The sequence below is a fragment of the Bufo gargarizans genome, chromosome 9, assembly GCF_014858855.1.
Source record: "Bufo gargarizans isolate SCDJY-AF-19 chromosome 9, ASM1485885v1, whole genome shotgun sequence".
In the NCBI taxonomy this organism is placed as follows: Eukaryota; Metazoa; Chordata; class Amphibia; order Anura; family Bufonidae; genus Bufo; species Bufo gargarizans.
Genome location: NC_058088.1, coordinates 164,701,616 through 164,717,217, shown reverse-complemented (window position 1 = coordinate 164,717,217; position 15,602 = coordinate 164,701,616). Strand labels below are relative to the sequence as shown.

At 44.2% G+C, this 15,602-nt stretch overlaps 1 protein-coding gene across 1 annotated transcript in view; it reads left to right on the top strand.

Moving 5' to 3' along the window:
* The first annotated feature begins 5,504 nt into the window (after positions 1-5,504).
* Positions 5,505-15,602, top strand: part of NR5A1 (nuclear receptor subfamily 5 group A member 1) — a 229,004-nt gene continuing 218,906 nt past the window's right edge. Inside the window, exon 1 of the mRNA XM_044306163.1 lies at positions 5,505-5,673. The gene's annotated coding sequence lies outside the window, so the exon portion shown is untranslated. The remainder of the gene's footprint in view (positions 5,674-15,602) is intronic.

Genomic DNA, 15,602 nt, shown 5'->3' with positions numbered 1-15,602 from the left:
CCGGGCCTATCCCCAATCCCGAAAGGGCAGTTTGAATCTCTTGCCAGGAAACTCGATCGAAGGCTTTTTCTGCGTCAAGGGATAAGATCATAAGGGGGGTGTTGGCAGATTTCGCGTGGTGGACGATGTCTGAGGGTGTTATCACGGGCTTCCCTCCGGGGGTAAAGCCTACCTGGTCAGGGTGTATCAAAAAGGGCAGGAACGTATTTAGTCTGTTGGCAAGCAGTTTGGAGAATAACTTAAGGTCCACATTCAGCAAAGAAATGGGACGACAGCTGGCGCAGAGGTGTGGGTCCTTGTCAGGCTTGGGGATGACTGCAATGTGGGCCATGGTGGATTGCGCCGGAAAAGGGCATCCAGAGGACACAGCATTGAAGACCTTCAACAGAAAGGGAGTGAAAGGAAGCCGAAAAAGACTTATAGAAACTGACAGTAAATCCGTCTGGTGGGCAGAGAGCAAATAAGAGTGCGCAAGTCTGCCATCGTTGGTGGCCTGGCTTCATCGTCAAACAGGTCAGCTGAGGCAGAAGGGACCCTTACATAGGGGGAAGTATATGTGAGGCCCGGCTTCTTAGGGGAAACCCCGGATGGTAGCCGGTGAGGCCCTTCCCAGGAGGATCCAGTGGACCAGTGTGGCGAGGCAGCCAGAGAGGGCCCAGGAGAATGGGAGGGAGAATGGAAGGAGTCCAGCACACCAGGAGCACCTCCATTGTGGGGGCCTTCCCCAGGAGGGTGATGAGCACCTGCAGGAGCGACCAAATGGCCCTTCTGGAGGGTGAAGTTGTCCATGCTGCCAGGTGAGGGATTACTAGGCCAGAAAGGGCGGGCAAGGGGCTTCAGGGCGCAGCTTTGTGGAGTGGTGGGGTCCCCAGCCCCTAGTCCCCATTTGCTAGAGTCCTGTGGGGAACCCCCATGACTGACCTGCAAGTTGGCTGTGTTCAGCGCTGCGGCTGCAGCGGGCGCCTGCAGGTCCAGGTCAGTTGCGCACGCCAGGAGGGAGGAAGGTGGCAATGAGCGCAGCTCCAGGGAGGCCGGGGAGGTCCGTTCCCGGGCCCGCGGCTCTGCAACTGCAGGTGAGGTGAAGAGCAGTGGGGGCACAGAGAGGGATCGGTGCCGGTGGCGCTGTGTAGTGGGGCTCCCCGGTGTGTCCGAATGACTCGGAGGTGGGCGCATGGTCTGAGCGCCGGCGCCATCTTGTGAGGCTGCATGGAGGCCTGTCGGTCCGGAACCCGGAGAGGAGACTTGCCGGGCAAAGAGAAGGGGTAAATCACCCTGTGAGGCTGCTAGGGGAGCCGATGGTCGGTCTCTACCCGTTTTTACCGTTTTCCCCATCTGGAGAGGCTGGGTGCAGATGGATTTCGCCAGGGATGCAGAGGAGCTCAGGGAGAGCACGTCTTCACTCTCTCATGGCTGGCCACGCTCCAGCCATAACTTTTAAATTTTCCATTCATATAGCCATATGAGGGCCTATTTTTTGCAGGATAAGTTGTATTTTTTAATGGCATTATTTACCGTATTTTTTGCCCTAAGACGCACCTAGGTTTTAGAGAACAATAAGAAAAAAAAATGTCATTACACCTCAGGTCAGACCACCAATCAGACCCCCAATGTTAATAAGACCCCAATAAGACCTCAGATCAGACCCCCAATCAGACCTCAACTCAGACCCCAATGTGAATGACCCCCAATAAGACCCCAGCTAAGAGCCCAATGCCTCTCATCAGCCCTCAGTAGCCTCATATCAGCCCCCAGCAGCCTAAAATCAGCCCCCAGCAGCCTAAAATCAGCCCCCAGCAGTGTCACCAGTCCCCAGAAGTGATATTTCAGCCCCATGGAATGGAATAAAATAAAAAAACACATACCTCTCCTGCTCCCGACACCACCGCTCCTCACCGCCCGCGCTCTGTCTTCCTCCTCATCCTCCGTCTGCTGTGCTGTGAACTGGCGCGCACAGTGTGAGGTCACAGCGCGCCCTCACACTGTGCGCAGCCTTTACACCTGACAGCCAAGGACCAGGAAGCGGTGAGTACAGAGCCTTCACAGCTTCCCGCTCCTCCGGTACTAATGAAGCGCTTCCATAATGTACCAATCGATCTTTTAAAATATGCAAATGACTTCACTACCAGAGAGTAGGGCGTCTACTTGCTGGTAGCCGCCGCATCCTCCTTTAAAAAAACGCCCCCTCCTCCTGCTGATTGACAGGGCCAGGGAGCGCTCTCCTCCTCCGGCTGGCCCTGTCTGCAATTTAAATTCCGCGCCTGCACCTCATTCGGCGCAGGCGCTCTGAGAGAAGGAGGCTCGCTTCCTCAGCACTTCCTCAGTGCACCTGTCCCGATGACGTCTTCTCTTTCGGGTTTAGAGGTGACGTCATCGGCGCAGGCGCACTGAGGGAGTGCTGAGGAAGCGAGCCTCCTTCTCTCACAGAGCGCCTGCGCCGAATGAGGTGCAGGCGCGGGATTTAAATTGCAGACAGGGCCAGCCGGAGGAGGAGAGCGCTCCCTGGCCCTGTCAATCAGCAGGAGGAGGGGGCGTTTTTTTTTAAAGGAGGATGCGGCGGCTACCAGCAAGTAGACGCCCTACTTGCTGGTAGTGAAGTCATTGGCATATTTTAAAAGATCGATTTTTAGTGAAACCAAGCCACAGAACAAGGTAAGAGCCCTATATAGGGAATAGTCGTCCAATAAGGATTTTAATATGCCCAAAAATGAGTTTTGGGGGTGACAGAAGCCCTTTAAACTTTTGATTCCTTGTCCCATATGCTATAATAGAGATCTATTATGATAAATGGCATTCTGACCCACTGACTGCTGAACTGTGCACAGCTTAGCAGGCAGCTTACTATGGCTGGCCTGGGAATCTCTTCCTGGTGCCCCAACATTGTTATCCTGCTGCTACCCTCGATATTGTGCTGCTGCGCTATACTGCAGAAATAGCGGTACCATACAAATAGTCCCCCACATAGTAACCATGCTTCCCAAAGTCCCAACAATAGTAATAATTTTCTCCCAGAGTGTCCTCATTAGTAATAGTTCCCCCTACAGTGATAAAGTTCCCCAAGAGTGCCACCATTAGTCGCAATGCTCACCATAATGTGCCCAAGAATAATAAAAATGTCCCAATTGTACCTCAGTAGTAATAATGCCCCCATAATGCCCCCTGTATTTTAATGCCCCCTGTAGTGTCAGTATGTTTAGTGGCCCCCTGTAAAATGCCCCCCCCTGTAGTTCCAGTATATATAATGCTCCCCATGTGGTGCCAGTATATAGAATCCACCCCAACCCTCCCTGTATTGCCAGAATGTGATTCTTGTTCACTAGCCCCCCTCCATAATGCCAATATATGTAATGCACCTCTGTCCTCCCTGTGTGTGTATATATATATTTTTTTTCCCTAGTATTATATATATAGTGCCCCACTTATAGTGACAATAAATAATGCTGCTCCATTCCCCAACCTCCCTCCCCTGGTAGTGTCACGCCCGTGTGTGGGAGGGAGACACCACAACGGACGAAGAAGGAGAGGTAACAAGGAACAAGGCCTGAGAGCAAGGGTAGAAAGAAGGACACCTCCTAGTCAAATCTCTAGTCACAGTCCTGACTGGCTATCAGTATGAACAGACCCCAAAGGTAGGCGAGTTCATACGCAGGAGTACCTAAAGTCCTTACTCACCCTATAATACCCTGGCGATAGTGACTGGACTGAGACTACCTGTTACTCCAGAAAGGAAGGACGACCAGTCTCCCTCAGGCCTACAACAAAGGGCAGGGGAAACAGACCAAATGCAAAATGCTAAATGGAAAGGAAGCACTTAACTTTCCAGTAGCTATGTCAGCAACAGGAACTCAGCCGAGGACCAAACACCAGCAGACCACAGATACCACTGAAGCTATAAACCGCACAGCATTGTGGGAGAAGCAACTATAAATAAGGAAAGTTAAATGACCACAATAGCAACACCTGGAGGTTAGAGGTGTGTCCAGTATCAGAAACAACACAAACGTCATTTGATCCACAAGGAAACCTGTCAGATCAAAGCACGTGTTGCCAGTCTCACAGATCTTCTGTCACCCACTGTCGCGGGGATGTCCGTATGTCTCAGTATGTCCATGACAGATACTGCCAGTATATTATGCTCCCCCTGTAGTGCTTAGATGATTTCCTAGAACAAAACAACATTAATTCTTATATAAACGTCTGGTTCTCACTCCCTTTAATTCCCGTCCTCACCCATCCCATGGTTGAACTTGATGGACTTTTTTCCACCATAGTAACTATTGTAACTATGTAAGTATTTGAGTTTTTCTTAAAATATTGATCTAAGAGCTTGTATGTCACAAAATTCAATAAAATATGTAAAATGTATTCCAATTTCGTATTTTATTTTACTTTTTTTTTCAACATATTTAACCATTTAATACTTTTTCAAAATATGATTTTTGTTTCATTAATATTTACTCTCTATTTGTGTTCACACAAAACTAATTAAGGTTTGAAATTTCAGCTTTATTTGTCCGTGGACTGCCGATTGCCTTCTATGGAAACTAACGCCTCATTTTGCCTGCAGTGGTGCTTAGTAACAGGATGCAATGCTCTGTTTCTCCCTGCAGTGGGCGTGCTGGGAGATTAGCAGTGGTCTGATTAGCTCAGCTGCTCTATTATTATGTACTATTGTTTTTGACTAATGGAGCGCCGAGTCAATGGATCTATCAGGTTCTGATCTAGGGACTCCACGCCTTATTTAAATCTCTTCCTGGCCATACTCCATTGCCAGTGATAGTCTTTGTTGGCTAGCTGGTTCCATTGTTCCGGTATTACTATTTGTTCCAAGTGTTCCTGACCCCGGCTTGTGTTCTGACCACTCTGTTTGACATTTTGGTACTGCATAGCCCGTCTGGTTCTGGCCCATTTTGTAGTTCTCTGCTTTTGTGTTCTGCATGTTGTGTGTCTTGTTTGTCCTGCACCTATACTATTGTAGGGACTGTCGTCCAGTTGTGGTTCTGCCATTTAGGGCTTACACTGCAAGTAGGTAGGGAAAGCAGGCTAGGTTCTAGTTCAGGGACTTATTGTCCTCATCTGTCCCTACCTACACTCGTTACAACTTGATGCCGGGTTTTCAGCTGATTCTTGATGGTCTCTGTAGTGGAAAACCATGTGATCAGCTTATTGCCGGCAGTTTCTTCTTGACAATCATTTTAATAATAACAATTATATTCACATTCTTAGATTTAGGATTTTTCTTTTTCATAAATAGAATGTACTCTGTGGATTTTATTTTCTTCATTTTCTTTATTACTTATTTTTTAAAACAGTCTTTTGTTGTTTGCATACAATATATTTTCCTAAGAGGAATTTTCTTTTTTTTTTATATGATCACGTGTTCGTAGGGACCAATGAGGTAAATAATATAAAACTGAGTTATTAAAAGGGATTCGAAGCTTTACACATTCACTCATCACAACTAAGAGCAAACTGCAAAACAGGATTTGTGTGTGCCCTCCATAACATAAATCAAGGCTATCTTTTCTTTTCTTTTTGATGGTATGGAACAATTAGAGTAAAATATTGTTTCAAGTTCTGCTGTTTGCCAGTTTCACTTTGTAAGCGATAACGAACAGCTTCAGATCTGGACATACTTAAATCTCCTTCCAAAGAAGAACCGAAGAACCCTAGAAAGTAAGCTAACTTTATTTCATTCTTTTTTTATTATTATTACGCTTTAATACTACATTTATGTATATTTTGAATAGAACCTGTTACTCTCTGAAATTTGTAAGCTTAGATAAAAGTGGTGGATGGTCAGTTGAGTTCAAAACAGTCTAGTTTCCTGTTTTTTGCATTGAGTGCTTCAATGATCGTCTAATGCGGTCTCCAGTTTGGCGGCGAAAGGCGTAATTTGTAATGGATTTTGAGGAGGAGAGGAGTACCGTAAGTTTCGGACGTTTACAGACTCTTCATTTGATTTTATTCAGCTGCATAATACATAACAAGAAGGGCCTAGGTCAAATGGAATTTTAAAGGTTCATAAAATAATATATAAAAATAATGATTAAAAACAGACAATATGAAGGCATTAGAACTGTGGATGTGTTATAGGTGTACGCACATCTTTTTTAATATTGTATGTATTTAACAAGCTTTGGGTGACCAGGATAAGAACAGACAATGGAGTGATACATAGATTTCTGCCATATAAGGACAAATCAGAAGGAGGGCAATACGACTATTAAAGTTGTTTCCATAGTATTCTTTTTAAACAAGGACATGCAGAGAGTGGAATATTTAACCAGAAAGTGAAGTATTATAATTATAATATACAGACACTTATTCTTTCAATAAAAAATTCAATAGATAAAATGAAATACCCATATAAAATCTAGAAAAGTAAAATGAAATCACTAGTTCAATTAAATAAACCTACAGGTCAATATATATGGAAATGCAAACTGTTCATTGCCATTAGATATGAGTAGAGAGATGATTACATGTCTGGTGGAGCCCTATTGTAGAGTAGGTAGAACTATCGACACTGATGGGTTAATCCTATGAACTAGAAAATAAAAGTAAAAAAACATTTAGGGTATGTCCATAAGGGGCGTAATTTGAGTTACATGTGTATTTGCCGCAGAGTTCACCCTATGCATTGCAAAGGTTGATATCCACAGTGGAAATATGCAGAATAAATTGACATACTGCAAATTTTAAATCCGCCGAGCAGGTCAATTTGCAATGCAGATTTTAAAAAATATCATCCACTTTGCCGGTACTGTAAAATGATGCAGATTCGCTGGATGCAAATCTGAAATGTTTCAGTCCCGGGTGTATGTCCAGTGGCAAAAATTCTTTTGTTTGTGAAATCCAAGAGATCACATTTAGGACATGACTTTTTGTGAGAACTGGAAAACACACTTGAGATATCTCCTGCTCTGCTGGTGTCATGAATTCATAAAAAATATAATGTCTCTGCCCTCGGCAGAAAAGTTTGGCCGTGGGTTTTAGCATTGAAATCAGTTCTTCCTTTAGTGAGAGAAAATCCCTTGGGATTAACCCTTCACGCCCCTCCTAAGTTTTTGTGTTGTTCATTCAACACCCAAAACTACCATGCCTATGCTATCAAATGTTTTTGGAATTTGTGGATTGAAATTCACACCAGTAGATACCAGATTCCATGTATTCCAGAAGAACGATTCAGGATGTTGTTTCAGACATGAGCAGCCGCCATTGCTAAACTCACGTGAGGATATCAAGCTGACAAATCTATTCTCCAATACACCAAAAAAAAAAAAAAATAATTTGGTTTGTCGTTATTTCAGTAAAAAAAATAAAGAAAAACATTTGCTTTGGAAAAGGTCATGGTATTTTGGGTTGTGTGAAAAATCTAAATGGTTAGTGATCCCTATGTGAAATGTCTTAGGCCCCTTTCACACGAGCGAGTTTTCCGTGCGGGTGCGATGCGTGAAGTGAACGCATAGCACCCGCACTGAATCTTGACCCATTCATTTCAATGGGTCTGTGTACATGGGCGTTTGTTTCACGTATCAGTTCTGCGTTGAGTGAAAAACGCAGCATGTTCTATATTCTGTGTTTTTCACACAGCCCTGGCCCCATAGAAGTGAATGGGGCATCGGTGAAAGGACATGCGTTTTTCACTGATGGTTACTAAGAGATGTTGTTTGTAAACCTTCAGTTTTTTATCACACGCGTGAAAAACGCATCAAAACGCATTGTGCCCACGCAGGAAAAAAATGAACAACTGAACGCAATCGCAGACAAAACTGACTATTGATAAAATTAAAGGAGATTGAAATGCCGAGATGGGAACGACTGCGGTACGCACTGGCCAGGTGAAGCAGAGTTTAGGGTGCCTACACACAATGCGGATTATGTGTGTTTTTTCAGTGCGGATTTAAATGCGGAAAAAACACAGCATAATACAGTACACTTTGCTTTTCTTGTAGCACCAAAACACACCATAAACACAATAATTAATATGGATTTATGTGTGTTTTTTGTGTGGTCTTGGTGTGGATTTCATGTGGATTCTCTGCACCGTGTGCAGGCACCTTTAAGAAACCCAAGTATCCGGCACAACTCTGTTTCCATAAACCCCACAGCAGCACCGCAAGCTACGCTGTTTCTGTAAATTGGGCTTGGTACTTACTACGGTTATTCCCATCTCAGGCTTTTATGGCCTTTTACAACTCCTTAAACCCTTTCCCGACATGTGCCATAATAGTACATCACATGTGGGGTCTTTAAAGATGGTGTCTACTCTGGAACAGAGCGGGGCCATAGCAACCGAATGACTGCTGTTTCACACAGCAGACACCACTGGTTAATGTCTGCGATCGGTGGCAATGCCGATTGCGGATATTTAACTCCAGAGATGCAGCGGTGAAATGTGACCATCTGAGATTGCAAAAACCAAGAATCGCACAATCCTAGTGAGGATTGGGGGAACCAGATGGTGTGTGCAGCAGCCTCGGTCCTCCTGAATGATCCAAGGCTGCCGCACATAGTGTCCTATGGAGATCCTGCCTATGGCAGGGCTCCATAGGAATATAGTGCAAGTCTCATAGACTCCAATGCTAATGCATTGAGGTGTTTAAGAGAAGTAATCTAATAATTGCGTATTCAAGTTCCCTAGGGGAACTATTAATAAATTAAAAAAAAAAATGTTTTTAAAATAAAAAATTATATATAAAAATTCAAATCACCTTATTTTCCAAAATAAAATAAAAAAATAAACATAATTGGTATTGTCAAGTATAAAAGCAACAGTACTATTAAAATATACACTTCACCTCCCACAGCAAAAATGTAATAAAAAGTGATCACAAAGTCATAAACACCCCAAAATGGTATCAATGAAAAGAAAAGTTTTTTTCCAAGGTTTCTATTTGTTTTTTCAGTAGTAAAACGCGAGAAAAACTATACAAATGTAGTTTCGCCGTAATTATGCTGACCCGGAGAAGGAAGAGCACAAGTCAGTCTTGCCGGATAGTAAACGCTGTAGAAACAAAACCCATAAAACTGTGGGATTTTTTTTTCAGCTTCCCACTATATCCTATGCAATATTAAATGGTGCCATTAGAAAGTACAACTTGTCCCACAAAAAACCAAGTCCCTATGCGGCTATGTGAATGGAAAAATAAAAATATCCATCGCTCCAAGAAGGCGAGGAGTAAAAAACAAAAGCTCAAAAACTCAAAATTGCTGTGTCGGCAAAGGGTTAATGATGTTTTTATCACTAGTTCCACTGTCCTTCAGCAGTATTTATGAATGTGGCCCATTATATGCTGGAGAAGCTAAGAATGTAGTAGTGGAAGGAAGAAATCTCTCCATACTCCATAATTGTGGTCCATACTTGCCAATGTAATTTACAACTATTACAGATCTGCTATTTGAATTGTGTAACAGCTGTGGATTTTCTTTTCTATCCTATCAGGATTCGAGGAGAGATTTCTTTGGTTTGCTACTTCAATATTTTATGTAGGCTTAGTATAAATACATGTCAAGGCGTGCCACTTATAAGGTGATATCCACATATGTAATTTCTATCGAAAATGCAAAAGGCCACCAACATTTCCCCCTTCGTAAACTCTCCCACAAAGCTTTAAAGGGCATGAATAACCTTGATTTTGCATTATTAATTTGACATATATACTGCAACATGTACTTTTTTTTATGTTTATATATTCTTTTATATATTCTGTTTATTCATTATTTAATTCTGAAGAAAAGAGAAAATCCAGCTCTTGATAGCAGGGAATCCTTTATTCACAGAGGTATAAAAACTTCCACGTACGCAGGGCAGTTGATTTGACTGCCCTGCGTATGTGGAAGTCTTTATATCGCTGTGAATAAAGTATTCCCTGCTATGGATTTTCTCTCTTTTCTTCAGTTTTGCAACAGCCGCGTCCAGGCTTCCTATCCGTGCTCTGGCAGGAGAAGCAGGTGAGAGATGCCTTTTTCCTTTTATTATTTTATTCTACATACATTGTTACGGGGCAGCTCTCTTGCCCAAGCGATGAGCAGCAGGTCCTGAGGTTTGTGTTACACTAGATGCTTGGACATAGGGAAACAGGAGATGGTCTCTTTTGAGCATTCCTTGTGTCTTCACCATCTACTGCCAACTGAATGATACGGTGTTATCTGCATCCAGCTTCATATTAGAGACATTACCTTTTATTAAAAAGCTGCATTTCTAAGCAAAAAAGTAAATGGATGCTCCCTTTGCCAGCAATTGTTCTAACCCATGAGTGCCTACATAAAAATAAAAAATAAACTACAAACCTTCTGTCTCATATTACATTGCTTACGGTCATAGCACATTGCTTACTCTCTGCGCAGCAAAAAAAAAAAAAAAAGTAATTCCACCAGTAGCACACCCAAAGCAGCACGTCCAACTTTTCTCCACAGTAGCACATTCTCCTCTACCAATTGCACATCTTTCCCCCAACTGTAACAACCTTCTTTTCTCCCCAGCTGCACGCCCTCCTTTTCTCCTTTCTCTCCTCCAACTGTGCATCCCCCCACCTCTCCCTGCTCAGCTGCACATCCTCTTCTCCCCTGCAGCACACCTATATTTTCCACTCAGAAAACATCCTCATTTTCCCCCAGAAGTGCATTCTGCTGCCCCCAATACACACACACGGACACCTTCCTCTTCCAAATGCACGTCCTCCTCTCCCTCCAATTGCACATCCTCCTTTTAGCAGCACAACCTCCTCTTCGCCCCAATTGCTCACCCTTCTCTTCACCTCAGCTGCACATCCCGCTCTTCCCTCTAGCTGCACATCCACCATCCTCCCCACCTTTCCTGCCAGCATGTCCTCCTTTTCTCTTGAGCAGAACACCCTCTTCTTCCTCTCAACTGCAGATCCACCTCTACCCTATAGCTGCATATTCACCTCTACCCTCTAGCTGCACATCCACCCCCAGCCTGCATTTTACCTTCAGCAGCACAACCTCATCTTTTCCCCTCCTCTTGCCCTCAACTGTACATCTTCCTCTTCTACATAGCTGCACATCCACCCACCTCCCGAGCCTGCATGGCCTCCTTTTCTCTCCAGCAGAACACCATCCTTTTCTCCCTAGGATGCACATCCTCTTCTCCTACCCTGTTGCACGTCCACCTGCAGCAAAGTGCTGAGGAGCTGGTGCAGAGTATAGGAGTGGCAGTGGCCCTGATGAAGTGTTGTGTCACAATGTAGTCCTTCAGTCAATTGATCTATTGGGTTCAGTATAGTAAAAAGGTAGTTTAAAGTATTCGGCCACAAGTAATCGTATAACAGTCTCTCTTTACTCAAAAAATAACTTGTGGCACATTCATCTGCAATAAATACAAAGTGCCGTTTCTCTGGCACAAGATGAGGAGGTATGTTGGTTGGTTGGATGGCAATATGTTGTCATTAGCAAGCACTTGTGGATTTAGATGTCCACTGTACTACAGGGTTAATGTGTGTCTCTCCTAGGTAGTTGGTGGAGTCTTAGCTATTATCCCTCATCTTGCAGCATTGTCTAGACCAGGGATGCTCAACCTGCGTCCCTCCAGCTGTTGTAAAACTACAACTCCCACCATGCCCTTCTGTAGGCTATCTGTAGGCTGTCCGGGAATGATAGGAGTTGTAGTTTTGCAACAGCTGGAGGGCCTCAGGTTGAGCATGCCTGTTCTAGACAACTGATGACTCTGCTGTCTTGTCGCACTGATGCTGTCTTGAAGCTGTGTTCATCACTCATGCTAATCTCTCTGGAGTGTTGGTCTCACCAGAGAATAATATCTAGTTACATCGAGTCACATGAATCACCTGTGTAAGATCTGGTTGTTGATCACTCTGCTGTCTGGTCGCACTGATGCTTTCTTGAAGCTGTGCTCATTAATTTTGCTGATCTCTCTGGAGTATTGGTCTCACCATAGAATAAGATCTGGTTCCTGAGTTTACCTCTGGAGTTTTGGTCTCACAGAGGAATAAGGTAGGGTTCCTGGTAGTAGGAGCTCTGACATGTGCTTCCTCACTCCTCCACTACAGAACAGGAACTGTCGTCATCTCTCTTCCTAGCTAGACTGGAAGTCCCCCTCCTGGCAGGAAGCAGGACCAGCCCACTCCTACCAAGAGGGGAAGAACAGGGTGGTTAGCCCTGTTCCTGGCAACCATGACCTTCTCTGCTGGTATAATTATGAAAATAAATAACATGACAATACATTACAAACATTTAAAAATATACTCAGGTCCAGGGTATTGCACACCTTTGCCCTCTAGCTGCACTTTCTCCCCCCCCCCCCCCCCCCCCAGCTGCATGTCCTCCTCTTCTCTCCAGCAGCACATCTTCATCTTCCCTACAGCAATACATTCTCTTCTTCTTCACAGCTACATGTCTTCCTCTCCAGCTACACACGATACTCTTCTTACCAACTGTGCATCCCACTATTCTCTTATGCTGCACATGGACCTCACCCCACCACCTGCACAGACTCTCCTGCCACCCCCAAAGTGTTCCTCCTCCTTTTATCTCCTGCTGGTCATTATTTTGTTCATCCAGCTATATGCCCTTTTTTCTCCAGAGTTGCAAAGTTGTACATCCACTTCTTCTCACCAGCTGCACATCTCCCTCTTCTCCCCATTACACCCTTCTCTTCTCCTGGCTTGCACATCCCACTCATTTCTCCAGCTGTCCCTTTTTTTAATTAAATGCTCTTGTAATCTCAAATTCTTGTGGGACACATATTCTACTTTTCCTGCTCCTTACCCCTATCCTAACCCTTTCCCAAAAAAGTATAACAGCCCAAAAAATCCCCATAAATTCTTATAATATGATGAGCCGTGATGATATAGTGATAAGTTATAGTACTGCAATTCTAAATTTCTTGCGGACAAAATTATGACGAGAGCTTAACAATGAAATAGTGCAGCAGCAGTATATCCAAGTGTTGAAGGCAGCAGCAATCTTGCATCCCCACACTTACTCATTTATAATGTGAGCACTTTGCATTGTAACGGCTGCGAGTGGCTTTGGGTTTGTATTTGGGGGTTTGGTTTTTATATACAGGGTTATATCAGACTACTGAGATAGATTACTGAGCTTTCCACCTTTTGTTCCACAGAAATACAATGAACATCAAAACTACATCATCTACATTGCCCAACCTTGTTACATACTAATCAAATATAACCACCAAACAAAACCAAGATGATGCCACATTAGAACAAAACCACAGCGTAGTGCCAAACAATATCATAATACAAAATTCTTCAAGAAAAACGCAGCCGGCACTGCTGGGTGTGTATAACGTCTAATAGACCCTTCAACGCACGAGACAAATAGCGACAATCAGTGGTGCTCTGCTCCGCATAATCAAAATAGAAACTTGTGGGTTAGAAAAAAAGGTAGCGGCACTCACCGTTAAATAAAAAAGGTCGGACACAGGCACTGCACAAAAGGTCAGGCTACAGCCGTTTCGTGCACCTTGTGCTTTGTCAAGCCTATAATGAATTGTAGTCTTGACAAAGCGCAAGGTGCGCGAAACGGCTGTAGCCTGACCTTATCTTCAATAAAGCTTCCAAAGTTTATTTAACGGTGAGTGTCGCTACCTTTTTTTCTAACCCACAAATGTCATAATACCGTACATAACACAACCAGAGCATGTTAACTACCACAAACAATGCTGCCATATACAGTAGTTCCAAAATAATGTCACCATGTGACATGGAAATGAAATACATTGTCCGAATAATCTTATCCATAGAGTCCAATTAATACCGCCACTCCATACACAAGCTAATGACTAGTGTTGCGTGAATAAAAGCATCCAAAGTGGAATTCGATCTGAAGTTTAGGAAAAATTTCATTTGCTATTAATCTGAATTTTCTCACGCTTCGTGGTAACGAAATTATGTTTTCTAAAATAGATGCTGCACATGTTAGAAAGAAAACTACAAAGCACGAGAATGCGATATGACCCATAATGCCGTGCAGTCAGCCAATCTGCAGTTAGCCATCCCCTGTGATGTCACAGCTATATAAAACCCTCATCCTGTGCGGTGTCCGCCATTTCACTATGAGCTGAGCTTAGGTAGAGACATGACAAGTGGTCATGCACTAGGGACAATGTTGCAGAAAGCTATTAATGGAAGCAGAAAGCTATTAATGGAAGAATATTGGATAGGGAGAGTGCAGGGACAGTGTAGGGAGATTGTAAGGAGAGTTTTTAGAGACTGTATGGAGAGCATAGGGAGACTGCAGGGACAATGCAGGTTGTATGTAATCGCCGTGTGCATCTTGAACTCCTGCCACATTCCCAGTTAATCTGTTAGTTTATACATAGTATGGGGATTTGCTCTGGTAGTTAGGATAAAAGGGGCACAGTACAGAGGCAAAATACAAGTTCGTAATTCAAATTTCTTCACACATGGTGCCAAACACAAAAGGTCACTTTTGCAGCGTTGTGGCAGTTCTGCCTCATAAGGTCCAAATACAGGCTTTAGACAGCCTGTTCCCCTGTTTTATACCTGGTAAAACCAGGCCTGGAACATGGGGAGTAGTCACCCACCCAGCACTTTGACTACTCCCAGTAAGAGCCGTCCCAGATCAGCTATGACAGCCATGCTAACTCTCAAGGTGTCAATTAGCAATAGCTGCTGCTGACACATAAAATACTGGCTCTTACTTCACCAAGGAAAGGAACCTCGGTGACACATACCTTCCATCCACGATGATTCCAGGTACCTTCTTACATACCCCCCCTTTGTTCAACCCTGAGGGGGTGAAGACCTGCCATACAGTATACCCGGGACATGGGATACACGTCGAAGTTAGATACCTCGTTTAATTTTTTTAAATCGTTACTAAACCGCAACGTCCCGTCCGGTTTGGGTATCAGTATTATAGGGCTCGATTAAATCTAGTTGCAGCATTAGTTGTACTTCCTCAGAGATGGCCTGTCGCCGAACTTTGGATAGCCGGTATGGTTTCCACCAGATTTTGGCCTGAGGCTCAGTGACAATGTCATGCTGGATTATGGAAGTGTGTCCAGGGAGGTCTGAGAACACATCCGTGTTCCTGCTGACAAACTCCCTGGCCTCCTGAGTCTGTTTAGAGGAGAGGCTGTCAGCAATCTTCACTGTGGCAACCGCTTCCCTTATATCAGACTTAGGGGCCGGAACCCCTCCCCCTAGAAAACTCGGCCACGGGCTATCGTCAGTACTGGTCTACCTATACTTCCACGGTTTGAGTAAATTTACATGGTACACCTACTCCGGCTTCCGCCGCGCTGGCTGGAGTACCTTGTTGTTTACTTCTCCAACCTTTTCGAGTACCTTGTAGGGTCCCTGCCACCTAGCCAGTAACTTACTGTCCACTGTCGGTACCAGAACCAAAACCCGATCTCCTGGGTTAAAGATCCGGACCCGAGCCTGCCGATTATACACCCAACTTTGAGCTCGCTGAGCTGCCTCCATATGTCCCTTTACCAGCAGCAACACGTTCCTGCATCTGGGTGACGCATTCAACAACACTTTTATATGGTGTGGGTTGTTCCTCCCACGCCTCTTTGGCTATGTCCAACAGACCACGTAAATGTCTGCCATATAGTGGTTTGAAGGGCG